The sequence below is a fragment of the Camelus dromedarius genome, chromosome X (genome assembly GCF_036321535.1).
Source record: "Camelus dromedarius isolate mCamDro1 chromosome X, mCamDro1.pat, whole genome shotgun sequence".
NCBI lineage: Eukaryota > Metazoa > Chordata > Mammalia > Artiodactyla > Camelidae > Camelus > Camelus dromedarius.
This window is the reverse complement of record NC_087472.1, coordinates 96832497-96847332: the sequence shown is the minus strand read 5'-3', so window position 1 is coordinate 96847332 and position 14836 is coordinate 96832497. Positions and strand designations below refer to the sequence as shown.

The 14836-nt window shown below is 38.8% G+C and overlaps 1 protein-coding gene across 2 annotated transcripts in view; it reads right to left on the bottom strand.

Moving 5' to 3' along the window:
* Nucleotides 1-14836, bottom strand: part of ACOT9 (acyl-CoA thioesterase 9) — a 52070-nt gene that overhangs the window by 24617 nt on the left and 12617 nt on the right. Inside the window, exon 4 of one of the 2 annotated variants that reach the window (XM_064483322.1) lies at nt 7599-7801. The exons of the other annotated variant lie outside the window; for it this stretch is intronic. The gene's annotated coding sequence lies outside the window, so the exon portion shown is untranslated. The remainder of the gene's footprint in view (nt 1-7598; nt 7802-14836) is intronic. 2 annotated transcript variants of the gene reach the window in all.

The window sequence follows — 14836 nt, the reverse complement described above, 5'->3', positions numbered from 1 at the left end:
TAAGAAAGAAGGATACTTTGCCATTTGCGGCCCTTCACTCACTTTATTTTTTTGCACTTCAAAAAGCAGAATTTTATAACCGGCAGAAACATTTCCATTACATCAAAAACAACAAAATACCTAGAAATAAACCTAACCAAGGAAGTTACCTATACTCCGAAAGCCAAAATGACACAAAGAAATGGAAAGATTTCTCGTGCTCTTGGATTGGAAGAATCAACACTATCAAAATGGCCACACTACCCAAAGCAATCCACAGATCCAACGCAAGCACCATCAAAATACTCGCAACATTCCTCACAAAACTGGAACACACAATTCCAAAATTTATAAGGAACCACAAAAGACCCCGAACAGCCAAAGCAATCTTTTGTAGGTCTTTTTTTCCCTCTTTCTTCTTTTTTGTTCTCTTTTCTTATGGTTTGGTGACTAGAGAAGTTTCTTTAACATTTGTTGTAAAGCTGGTTTGGTGGTGCTGATTCTTTTAGCTTTTGTTTATCTGTGAAGCTTTTGATTTCTTCATCAAGTCTGAACGAGAGCCTTGCTGGATAGAGTATTCTTGGTTGTAAGTTTTCCCCTTTCATCACTTTAAATATATCGTGCCACTCCCTTCTTGGCTGTAGAGTTTCTGCTGAAAAATCAGCTGATAACCTAATGGGAGTTCCTTTGTATGTTACTTGTTGCTTTTCTCTTGCTAATTTTAATATTTTCTCCTTATCCTTAATTGTTGTCAATTTGATGACTATGTGCCTTGGTGTGTTCCTCTTTGGGTTGATCCTGTGTGGTACTCTCTGTGCTTCCAGGACTTGGGTGACTGTTTCCTTTCCCAAGTTGGGGGATTTTTCAGTGATTATCTCTCCAAAAATTTTCTCAGGTCCTTTCTCTCTCTCTTCTCTTTCTGGGGCCCCTATAATGCAAATATTAGTGTGCTTCATGTTGTCCCAGAGTTCTCTTAAACTATCCTCATTCCTTTTTATTCTTTTTTCTTTTTTTATGTTCTTCAGTAGTGATTTCCACTAATCTGTCTTCTAGCTCACTGATCTATTCCATTGCCTCATTTAGTCTATTTTTGCTTCCTTCTAGTGTGTTGTTCATTTTAGTGATTTTATTCTTCAACTCTGGATGTTATTTATATTTTCCAACTCTTTGCTAAAGACTTCACTCTGTGCATCTGTACTCCTCTTGAGTTCTCTGAACATCTTCGCCATCATTACTTTAAACTCTTCTCAGGTAAATTGCCTGTCTCCTCATCACTTATTTCCTCTTCTGGGATTTTATCTTGTGGCTTGGCCTGGGAGATATTCCTTTGCCATCTCATATTGTCTATCTTTCTATGTGTTTGTAGGTTCCTTCCACAGGCTTTGGGATAGTTGTTTTCTTATTTCTAGTATCTGTGCCTGGTGGGTGAGGCTGGACTAGAGGCTTATGCAGGTTTCCTGGCAGGAGGAGCGGTGCCTGCCCACTGCTGGGTGAAGCTTGGTCCTGGACCTCTGGTGGGTAGGGATGTGTCTAGAGGTCTTTGTGGCTCTGGAAGTCTGCTGATGGGTGGGGCTGTGCTCCCACCCTGTATGTTGTTTGGCCTGAGGCTTCCCTACAGGCTGTTGGGTGGGGCTGGGTCTTGGTGCTAATGATCCAATCAAGATGTCAGCCTCCAGGAAAGCTCATGTAGATTAATACTGCCGGAATATCCATCATCAGCTTTTATGTCCACTGGCTGAGCCACAGCCATCCCCCACGTCCACAGGAGACCTTACAAATCCAGCAGGTAGGTCTGGCCCAGGTTCCTATGAAATCACTGCCTCTGCTCTTGGACCTGGAGCACGTGACTTTCCGTGTATGCTTCTCAAGCAAATGGAGTCTCCATTTTCTCCAGTCCCGTCAGGCTCCCAGAGACAAGTCCCCCGGTCCTTCAAAACCAGATGTCCTGGGGTCTTCTTCTCTTCCCAATGCCAGGACCCGAGCTGGGAAGCCTGACGTGGGGCTTAGAGCTCTCACTCCTGTAGGAGGGCCTCTTCAACTTAACTAATCTTCAGCTTGTGGGTCATCCACCCAGAGGGTATGGGGCCCAATTATATTGTGAACACGCCCCTCCTACCATCCTGCTGTGGTTCCCTCTTTATGTTTCCAGTTGCAGATTTTTTTTTTGCTAGGTTCCAGTCTTTTGTCAATGGTTGTTATAGCATTCACTTGCAGTTTCGTTGTAGTTGCAAGGAGAGGTGAGCTCATGGTCCTACCACTCTGCCATCTTGGCGGAAATCTCCCTTCCATCATTTTCCTCGTACCACCCCAACTGCTACCATCCCAGCTGGGAAACAGCACCTTCCTTCAGACTCCAGGGCAGCCCATTCAGCTGGGGTAGCATAGGAACCAACCCTGCCCTTCCTCAATCCAAGGAAAATGAACAAGTACCTCCGATACAATTAGAGCTGCACCAGAATGCATAACCACAGAAGGAACAAAGCTATAAACATACTTTACTATCTCTGCAAAAAGTCATGCTTCAGAGTGCTCGCACGCTTTTGAAACTTACTTTACAGGGAGGATCTGTATATTTTATAGACACTAGAATCATGCTGGTTGCTAGAGTTTACATGTCTTTGGGTGTAAATTTGTATCTTGTGCTATTTGAAGATGGAGCCGCAGAAAGACAGGAGGGAGCCATTAGTATTAGTTGACTTTATCTTCAGAAACAATAACGTTATTCTAGCTGGTTTATCTTCATGTGTGATCTTTATGGGATTGTTAGACTGCTTCGTTCTGTTTATATAGGTAACTCATTAGCACAATGCACAGGACACCACATATGGCTTCTGTTTGGCATCATCTGTGGAGAGGCAAAAACCAAGCCTGGAGGGAGGAAATATCCCTTTTTTACTCCTAAAATGGCACTTCAAAGTGGCCATTTCTTCCTTGACTCTAATTCCTATTATTACCCCCAATTCCTTACTCCCTGTGTATTGCTCAGGTTCCTCCATCTCCCTCACCCTGGCCCTGACAGTTTGCATAAAACTTCCCTGAGGAGATTTTATTTATATATATATACACATACACACACACACACACACATATAGATATACATATGCATACATATGTATGTCTACATATATACATATATATCTCCCTGAGGAGGTATAGGTATAGATAGGATAAAAACATAGATATACATACATACATAGATATTGTCAAAAACGGCACAATTAAAACCACCAAATCAATAAATAGTATTCAGTAAGAGTTTATTATGCATATAAAAACAGTTCTTGGGAAGAGAGTATAGCCCAGCGGTAGAGCACATGCCTAGCAAGCATGAGGTCCTGGGTTCAATCCCAGTACCTGCATTAGGAAAAAAATTAAACAAATAAATTACCTCCCCCCACCAAAAAAAAGTATACAGTGCTATATATCAATTATATCTCAATAAAAGGAAGGAAATTTTTTTTCCTTTTTCAGTTTTATTAGGTATAATTATTACAGTTTGCACATATGAAAAAAAAATTTTTTTAACAGTTCTTGAACTGGGAGTTTCCAAATTCAAAGAATGATATGAAGCTCAAGGCATACAGTTATAAGATGGCTTATAAAGTGAAAGTGAGAAAGTTATTAACATTTACAATGACTAGTTATTAAAATGGGGGTCTCCAGATGACAGGGGATGGGTTAAAAGTGATTATCTCCTACCATTTTTAGGAAGACGGCTTAAGCTTTTAAAAATTTTTTTAAATGGAGGTACTGGGGATTGAACCCAACACCTCGTGCATGCTAAGCATGTGCTCTGCCACTGAGTTATACCCTCCCCTTCCATGCAATTTAATATCAAATAAGCCTAAATAAATTAACATTTCACTTTTATAAGGAGAGAGAGCAAATCTTTTGAGATCTTCTAGGGGCCCTTTAGAAAATCCTAAAGTTAGTTTGAGGTCAAAAACTCTTCATTCGGAATTTGGGGGAAGTTTGTTAAAAATGTCAAAAGATTTAAAACACTTGATCAACATAGGAGCACAAATCACTATGAAAGAATACTTATTTTTCCACTTACCAAAGTGACAATTAAAAGACCTCAAAGGCAAAAATAGAAAGTTATATAGTTGTAAATAACCTTACCTCTTAAAATTGAAAAGACTCAGTTTTCCTAAGTAATCAAAGATCTGATAAAGACAATATGGAGCACATGAAATATTTCCCAAGACACAGAATCCTTGTTTCCTAGGCATGTCACATTAGAGGTAAAGAAAAACCTTTTATAATATTTTATTAAGAGCAGATCAACAATCTAAAAAAGTTTTGTGATTTTAACAGAGAGAAAATTAAACTCCAGTTTTGTATAAGTACATAACTGAGCTCATTTTAAAAATATGTTCATGTATAACTGAAAAATTGTGCTCTACACTGGAATTTGACACAACATTGTAAAATGATTATAAATCAATAAAAAATGTTAAAAAATATCCTTGGGAATAAATGTATTCAATCTCAGCCTGCTATGACCTCACAACATAAAATTTCTTTTCCATAAAACTTCTGCATCTTTCTATTTTCATTTAGGTTTTGTCTTGTTCTTTTTCCTTTCTTATTCTGAAAAAAACCAGTCATTTTATTTTAGACAACATTACTCTGTCTCCTTAAGAAATACACACACTATATTCCTTGCATACGCCTCATATAAAAATATATCCCACTGTAAATCAACTATACTTCAATTGTTTAAAATTTCAACTTCAGCCTTCATAATAAGGATCCTTTGATGTTCCATAACCCTAGAATCAGCAATATTTTCACTATCATATTGATTCCTTCCAATCAATGTGGGGGAGAGCAATGTCAGTGTTCATTTCTTTGAATCAAAGTGAGAAACAGCATGGGCGGAACAGTCTAACATAATGTTCATGTGCTGTTGGCTGCAAAGAGTTAGAGGGAAAGAGAAAATCAGCCATCAGCTCCTTTCCCTACAACACATTGATCAACCAGCTCAGGTGCTTTTGTGTCCCATTCACTTGTGCAGTAACTATTGCTTGTATCCATGCCATGTAAACTCAGTCTATTATTTTCAGGATGTAGAACACATCTATACATCCTTAGTGAGGAACCAGAAGAGCCAGTCTCATAATGAGTGCTTTGGCACTTGTGGGGGATTAATAGCCCTGGGTTTAGATCAATGAGTTTAATTTCTTAATCCTAGTTATTCAGGGGCTTTATGAAGAATGGATAGAAGTTCTGTTGACATAATTATGGGGTATGTGGCTGTGACAAGATAATGAATATCTCAATTCTACTGGAATTTGAAGGGAGAAAAAAGTATGTCGAAAAATATATGCAAATACTTAGTGAAAAAACTGTTGTTTTTAATTCAAGGATTTTATGGAGTTGTTTTTTTATGAGGAAATGAAATAAACCTTCACTTATAGTTTAAAAATCCTATTTTTTCCCTTACTTTATATACAAAGTTGTTTTCCTTCACCCTTTATTGTTTCTAGTAGTTCTATTTTTACATATTGATTATAAATTTTAACTGTGAGTAATCTTTACTTTCCAGTGAAAACTAGGAAGCAGGCAAAAGTGAACTATCATATATTAGCATCCTATAGTAATTAGAAAATTTATAAATACATAGTTATAAAAACTTATACTTTTTAGAAACATGTTTTTCATAATACAATTTTTAATGTGGCAAAAGACATATTTATTAATAAACCCAAATATCTTTTGTCTGTAAAAATTATGAAGTCAAAAGTAGATCAACTGAAATTTATGTCTCAGTAATTATCTTATTTGGAAATGACCTAGATATTTAATAAATATCCATTATTTAGCTTAGTATAAACTTTTATCTTATTTACTTTTATCTAAATTACTTGTTTTTAACAATTATACTTAGATTAGACATCAGCTAGCCATAATCTTAAGTTATTTTGTAATACAGAGAGGACATGAGCTTATTTGACTAGTAAACAAAGGTAGAAAAAATTGTATGTTTGCATTACATTTAATATTGACAATTCCAAAAACACACCTGTTTTTATTAAACCAACAAACTTAAACTAGCTTTTATTTATCAAATATTATCCTAAGGGAACCCTCCTATACTGCTGGTGGGAATGTAGTTTGATGCAGCCATTATGAAAAACTGTATGGAGATTCCTCAAAAAACTAAAAGTAGACCTACCATATGATCCAGCAATCCCACTTCTGGGTATATATCCTGAGGGAATTCTAATTCAAAAAGATACATGCACCCCGATGTTCATAGCAACAATATATACAATAGCCAAGACATGGAAGCAACCTAAATGTCCATTGACAGATGACTGGATAAAAAAGCTGTGGTATATTTATATAATGGAATACTACTCGACCATAAAAAAGAATAAAATAATGCCATTTGCAACTACATGGATGGACCTAGAAATCGTCATTCTAAGTGAAGTTAGGCAGAAAGAGAAAGAAAAATACCATATGATATCACTCATATCTGGAATCTAAAACAAACAAACAAAAAGGACACAAATGAACTCATCTACAAAACAGAAACAGACTTGCAGACATAGTAAACAATCTTACGGTTACCAGGGAAAGGGGATGGGAAGGGATAAATTTGGGAGTTCGAAATTTACAAATGTTAGCCACTATATATAAAAATAGATTTTGAAAAGTTTCTTCTGCGTAGCACAGGGAATTATGTTTAATATCTTGTAATAACCTTTAATGAAAAAGAATATGAAAATGAATATATGTATGCATACATATGACTGGGACATACACCAGAAATTGGCACATTGTAACTGACTGAACTTCAATCAAACTACCAAAAAAAAAAAGATTATCCTGATCATGTGAACTTGAAAACGATTGGCTTAGAGTCTCTATTTCTGCGAGTTTTAGGAATACTTAATTTATATAAGTGCTTATTTCTCTATAAGCCAATTAAGTAGAACTCCTTTGAAAATATCACATATACATAATTTACATATATGGACATACATAATACATAGACAGACACAGAAATCTTAGAGTTTCCATTTTAAAATTTTAGCTATGTCTCAGATATAATAATACAAAATTCAAAAGAATCTGGATCCAAATTTTGTTTCTGGCAGACAAACTAACTTAAGGTTATCTGCTCAGATGATGTCAAATGGCCAAAGTTTTTTACTGAAGAATGTGGCAGGGAGGGGCGTGCGCGCACTGTAAGGATTCTTTCAGAGAAGCTATTTTGGAGTCATTTTGCCTCTTAGAAGCTTCTACATACCAGTGGAAGAATATCTTCCATTGTCTCTGAGAAGTTTGCGATTCTGTTTTGAAGGGCACCCTTAAAGTGGACTATCTTGTCTAAGTTAAAATTTCCCCAAAGTGTCACTACAATTCCAAATTATCCTTTGTAAAGTTCACCCATTTTTCCAGAAAGGTACAAGATCCTGGTCCACAGAGGGTATACATATAAGAACCAGGAGTCTTTGAGGGAGAAGAATGAGATTTAAACCAGGCAGGACCTATCTCTGCCTTTAGATTCACTAAAACAGTCTATGTGGAGCTCAGTAATCCAACTGCTGCCTAAAATCCAGGGAATAACAGTTTCTCCCCTTACAGACAGAAGGGTGACTTACCAAGAAGCTTCAACAACCAGAAAACAGACGTGCACAACAAGATCGGAGAGTTCAAAATGCAAAGAGAGCGGAGCTTGGGTTGACTGCAAGGTTGGGGAGAAAGCCGTGAGCTCAATGCACCCTGTGGATACCAGCATCTGGTTGCTCACTGGCCTCCGAGTTGTTGAGAGTCTTATTTGGATCCCACTTCTAATGTCAGAAAACTGTCAGAAATTCAGAAATAACAAAATTAAACCCACCAAATCAATAAATAGAATTTAGTTAAGAGTTTATTATGCGTATGAAAACAGTTTGTGAACTGGGAGCTTCCAAATTCAAAGACTGTTATAAAGCTCAGGGGCATGAAGTTATAGGATGGCTTATAAAGTGAAAGTGAGAAAGTTATTAATGTTTACAATGATTGGTTATTACAATGGGGGTTTCCAGATGGCAGGGGATTGATTACAAGTGATTATCTCAAACCATCTTTAGGAAGATGACTTAAGTTGTTTTTTATTATGATTGTCAGCAGCATTTATAAGAAATAACCTAGGTTAAGTTCCACTTATGTTTATGAAATAAGCTAGATTGAGCTTTGCTTACTGTCTTAAATGGTTTTGTCTGCACAGGGTATTCTCAAGTCCAGTCTCCATTTTGTATTTAATTTTAACCACACACACACACACACACACTCACTCACACACACACATAAACTGAGAGCAATCTACTCTAATTTGCTGGAATAAATGTGTCAGGCCAAACCTGCCAGAGCTTGGGTTTGCTATTAAAGGGCACATCACATTCAGGGCCCCTCAAGGTACTGAAGTCTAGTGTTGGGTACCTAGAGAAATGGTGTCACTCAGGGGAATCCCAAATTGAATACTTTAGTGATTGGAGCTGCTCAGTTTCTAACTGAAAGTCTGTGGTTTCCAGTCTGGGACTATAAGGGTTGAGAAATACTCTGGGTGGCGGGAGTGGGAGGGAGTCAGAGAGGGGTTTATAATTGATCGGGTGTATCTGGAAGACTCAGAATTCTGCTGAATCATTCCTGGACCAATAGCCCCACAGAAACCAAGCTGCTTTTGGCACTGCCTCCCTAAGCCTGCAGCAGACCTGCAGACTCTCCACATTCCAGCCCCACCAGCCCACACGGCAGAGAACTAACGTCAGCCGGTTCAGTCTCCACCAGTTCTTGGGTTTCTCCTTCCCATTGCTGACGTCACCACCAGAGCATCTCCTCCACACGTGCCTCCCCACTTCCTCCTTTGTCACCACAGACACGCATGGAGATTCAATGACATTTGAGAGACTAAAAATACAGAGATGAATAAGGCACAGTCCCGGACTAGGAGGAGCAAACAGCCTAAGAGAGAGAGGAAATGGAAACAAACCAATATAATATAATGACAGTAACTCTAATTGAGGAACATGCAAAGTACTCTTGATACAGCAAGAGTGAATTATTCCTGGACAATGTGATCTGGATAGTATTTTCCATACCCACCATATTAGTTTCCTCTGCTGCTGTAACAAATTACCACAAACTTAGCGAGTGAAAACAACACACATTTATTATCCTACAGTTCTGGATGTCAGACATCTGACACAGATCTCCCTGGGCTAAAATCAAGGTGTTAGCAGAGCGTTTTTCTTTCCTGGAGGCTCTAGAAGAGAATTCATTTCCTTGCTCATTCTAGCTTCCACAGGCCACCTGCACCCTTTGGCACCCCTTCCACCTTTTTTGAAGCCAGCCACGCTGCATCTCTCTGTGCCTTTCTTCCATAGTCACATCTTCCTGTGACACTCTGACCCTCTCTCTTCCTCTTTTAATGACCCTTGTGATTACACTGGGTCCGCCGGGATAACCCAGGTAATGTCCCTATCTTACGGTCAGCTGATTAGCAGTCTTAATTCCCCTTTGCCATGTAACCTAAAATATTGACAGATTCCTAGGATTAGGATGGGACATTTTTTAGAGGCCTTTATTCTGCCTGTCACATCCACCAAAAAAATTCTATAAATATAAATATATATAAATACACACACCATCCCCCAACCTGAGTTCCATACACCTTCGTCCCTGCTCCATTGTGTAGCAGCAGCCATACCTCCTTCTGATTAAGGGCAATTACCCCTGCCAAGATGGGGACTCCTTGGCCACAGGAGTCCAAAGCCCTGGCAGTGGTTATACCTATAGTTCAATGGGACCCTTGCTGTCCAGTGGGAAGAGTGTGATCCTCTGTGGAACAGAACCTTGAACTCTGCAGAGCCCAGAGTTGCAGGTCTAGGAAACATAAAGTTCCACAAGGGGTCATTAGGGGTGATGGTAATTGGGACCATGCCTACTTCTACCCTTTGGTACTCAGACTCATCTATTTTTCCTATTGGAGGCACAATGCCATTTAGAGGTCTCTGATTCAGTGCCTGTGGTAGGCAGAATCCTAAGATGACTTCCTTGATTCCCACTCCCTGCTATCTATGTTCCTTTTCTTCAGCATGGGCAGGACCTGTGAATCTGATGGCTGTCACTCACATAATTGAGTTATGGCATGTGACAAACGTGAAGGCATTTTGCAGATGTAATTAAGACCCCTAGTCAGTTTGATTTTCAGTTAATCAAAGGAAACAATACCCTGGGTGGGCCTGATCTAATCAGGTTAGCTCTTAAAAGAGAGATCGGGCTGTCCTTGGAGATAGAGATAGATTCTCCTGCTGGCCTTGAAGAAGCTAGCCGCCGTGAGTTCTACAGCAGCAAGAAAATGAATTCTGCCAACAACCACTTGAGCTTAGAAGAGGACCCAGAGCCTCAGATGAGACCCCAGTCCTGGCTGACACCTTGATTGCAGCCTTGTGACATCCTATACAGAAGCCCCAGCTAAGCCATACCCAGACTTGTGACCACAGAAACTAATATAGTAATAAGTAATAAATATGTGTTGTTTAACCTGCTAAGTTTGTGGTAATATGCTACCCAGCAATAGAATATTGTATCTTTGCTTTTTATACCTAAATTATCCTCAGGCATATAACCCTATGACTGATCTCATCCGAAGTCAGTCAAATCTGGTTTTAATTCTCCACTTCCCTTTCTCTTCTCTTTTGATTCTTCACTTTCTCTTTCTGACCCTACCCCACAAGGAGTCTGCTTCCTCCCTCATCCATCTTCTCTCAGCCTCTTTTCAGAATCGCCTGCAAACCAGTTCTGGGGGTGGGTTTTTTTTTTAATTTTTTAAAAAATTTTTAGTGGGGAGGTAATTAGGTTTACTTATTTAGTTTTAGAGGAAGTGCTGGGGATTGAACCCAGGACCTTGTGTATACTAAACATGCACTCTACCACTTTAGCTATACCCTCCTGGGTTTTTATTTGACCAAGAGTCTCTAACATCTGAGTTAGAGAAAGTAAAAGTAATGAATATGAAGAATTTTTCTGATGAATTCCATCTTAAATTGTTTAAAAATTATCAATAGGGAAAATATATCAATTTAATTTAATCCATTTATTGAGTACCTACTATATGCCAGGTGTTTTGCTGGGTGCCGAGGCTGCAAAGATCAAACAGAGAGATTTCCTGACCTCATGGAATCCATCACCCAGAGAGAAAACACAAAGATGTGATCAAATGCACTGTGATAACTGCTCCAATGAATAATGTGCCATAAGATCTCAGAGGAAGCAATATAAATGATGCATTCTGCTGGATGGAGTGTTGGAGGAGTCATGGTGAGGAGACAGGGTAGTGGCCTGTAAAGCCACAGAGAGGAGGTGACACTTGAGAGAGTTCTTCCCTTAGCGAAAAAGACACTAAATTACCCAAATTGAATTTTCCAGTTTCATAACTGAACTTTTTATAAAGAGGCTAAGAACAGTTTCTAAACAACTAAACAGGAACATGTTTGTCCTTTTGTCTCACATTATCATACATACCTGGCTAATTAAAGTACATCACTTTAATTAAAGGTACCCATGGAAGGTAGCCAGGTATCAATGTATCAGCGTACCAACGGCCCGGTGCTCATTTCCCAGCAATAGAGTTCCCTAAGTGACCTAGCAGTGTCACCATCACTACCCACCCAGATGAAACTTACGCTGGAGGCAACTAGGGCTGTGTCCTCAGCGGAAGTGAGTTGCATAAGCAAGACATCCCTTTTGCTGCATTCTCAGAGGACACAGTTCCATGCTCTGGGAGAAGTAACGTGCCTCTCTCAGGATAGTTCTGAGCTGAGCACCAGATCCCTGAGGGAGAGTCATTGCTTGCTAACATGAACTTTGCCCCCAGGTAGCCAAACCTCCAAACCATCTCCTCCATATGCCATGTTTGTTCAAGTCAAGTACACCTATCAAATGCATGCAAAATTTAATTCAATCAGTCTATTATCCATGCATTAATCTAACCCCTTCGAGATGTTTTTAAATTCAAAATAACTTTTTCTTATTGCCATAAAGGATTGTTTTTTCCTCCCTGTCCCATTCCTATTCCTGGGATCTGGCACCACCTACGAAAGCTTAATTAACAGAACTGGGCATTTAATAGGGAAAGAGACAGCAACTCTTTGTAGCATTATATAATGCGTGAATGTTGGCAGTGGGAAAGGTCTGACTTGTTTTTTGTAGCTTATTATTTCGAGGGAGGACCATGGTAAGTAAAGGCTTCTTTCTTTTCTTCTCTCTTCTACCTATTTGCAGGTTTCAAGCCCAAGGAAATTCTCCATCCTTTTCTACCCCCTGGTCTGTCTCATCCAGAAGGAACTGGATGACTAATGCCCTGCTGAAGGCTAAAGAACAAAAGAAGTTTGAAGGGCTGAGATTTCCCTGTGGGCTGAGGAAAGACGAGTCTACTACTTCCTTCTGGTGTCTCCTGGAAAGGCTGGAGTGGATGTCTTGGTCTGCGCTGCTTTGTGTCTATATTCTTTTCTCTTGTTATAGCAGAGTTGTTCTCCTAGTACTTCAGTGGAACTTTCCCCCTAGTTTACTAGGTTCTGGGAAAGGAAAGGGAAAAGGAAAGGTGTAACAGAAGAAGAAAAGAACACCATGTTGAAACCACCTCTCTCATTCTTCGGCTTATGTATTCTATTACTTTAACCCTGGGCACAACGAGTTAAATATTAGAGAAATGGTCCTTGTGCCCAAATAGCTCATTAAGTTCCCTGAAGAAAGTTCCCATCCCACAGTCCTGGGTTAGTTATGGCTACTACCTGTTGTAGATAGCTTTGCTTTCAGCCTAGAAACCTTGCTAATAAGCAGAGATAAGAATGGTAAAGTAAAAATAACCGCTAACAACTTGAAGTTTTCGCAGGAGCTTTGTAATCTAGCCTACATGAGCAAACAGAAGAACGAAGAAATGTTATGCTTCCCTTGAAGGCCAGATGTCTCCAAGAAGTCTGCACTCCACTTTTACCCTTTAATCTTGAACCCTCCCCTCCCACTTCCCCTTTTCCCTTAGCATAAAAGAAGCCTGAATTCTATTCTGAGTGAAGATGGTTCTTTAGGACAGTAGTCCGCTATCTTCTGGGTTTGCTAGCTTTCCGAAGAAAGTTGCTTTTCCTTGCCCCAACATCTTGTCTGCTGTGGCTCCTACACCTGGCATTCGTGCCTGATACCTTGTAATCATATAATAAAATGGATTGGCAAAATGACTAAAGAGCAGTATGATAGCCACCAAGTTTTGAGTACTTATTTAAGTGCCTAAAATGTTGAAAATGTATAATCAATATTTGTTGAACAAAGAGAGAATAGTAGTAGGGATAATATTAATTATTAAGCCCTTATTGCTCAATTACCTTCTTTAATCCTCACAACAACCATAGGAGATCAGTATTCATATTATTCCCATTTTATAGATAAGGAAAATCGGGGTTTAGAGGCATTAAGTAACTTCCCCCAAATCAAAAAGGCTAGCAAGGATTTCCCAACTATTACCAGACCCGCAGTGAGTGGTTTCCTCCAGCAGAGGGCATAGTCTTATACCCCAGACTTGCCCTGAAAACTGATGCAGGTCCATCTGGGGAAGTAGACTCATGCTCCCAACCATGTATAATAGCAATTGCTGTGGGAATCAGAGGATTCTGCAGAGTCAGAGAAACCAAACTGGGCATGAGAAGTCATCTAGAAAACTAGATGATCACGAGGCCTCAAATCGTAATCCTCAAGTTCCCCTGTCATGTACATATTCAGCATTTTCCAGGCCTTCAGCCAATATTTCTCCTTTTCTGGTTTCTTTCCTCACGCGGACAAATGTATTCTACAGTTAATTTTTACTTTATTATAAAGTAATGACACATGATTCTAACTTAATCAATGGGTTATCATCAAATGGCTCCTCAACATACTGTAAACAAAATGTTTTGAAATTTGTCATTTCAGAACCGTATCTCTGAATGTCAATTTTCCTAATCTAGGATTCTTTTCTATCTCAAGCCAGGGAATAAGGAAACTTCCTTTCTACTTCTTGCCACTGTGTTTTCACAAAAATAGATGCAGAACTTACTACTATTTCATTTGATCCTTTCAGGTGGATCTGAGTCTGCCTCATTTATTGGCTAGATCCTTACATACATATCATCCTTATCCCACCTTTAGTCCTGTCCACCATGGAAGCAGTAAGTGATAAGGGGACAGTAACAAGCATGAAATTCAAAACCAGATGCAAGCTGACACTGGGGCTACAGGGCCCTTATTTTCTGCAACTGGGGTGGACCATTCCTGCTGGCCTGTCAAAAGTCAAGATTAGGAGAAAAGACATATCAGGTAAATATTTAAAAAAATAAAGGTGTGTTAGCTGTGTATATTTCATCAGAAAATTAAATTTAAAAGCACTATAAAGATAAAGAGGCACAAACATGAGAATAGGAAAAATTCACCATGAAAATATAAAAATTCTAAACTTGCACCTAATAACATAGTCTTAGTTCAAAATGGATTGATAAATCTGACTGCTTTAAATTGAAAAACTTGCATATAGCCAAAGACACTATTAACAACAACAACAAAAATCCTAGCCACAGATGTGGTACATGTCTGCAACAATAATAAAAAAAGAGGGATGTGGAACTGGAATAATAAATTATATAAAAGGGTTACTACAAATGAGTAAGAAAAGATAAAGAAACCAACCAAAAGTGGATAAACGTCATGAAGTGGCAATTCAAGTAGAAGAAACAATATATGGCCAATAAACATACTGTTGAAAACATCAATATCACATTAATCAAATTCAAACCACAATAAAACATCATTTCATACCCATCAGATAAGCAAAAAC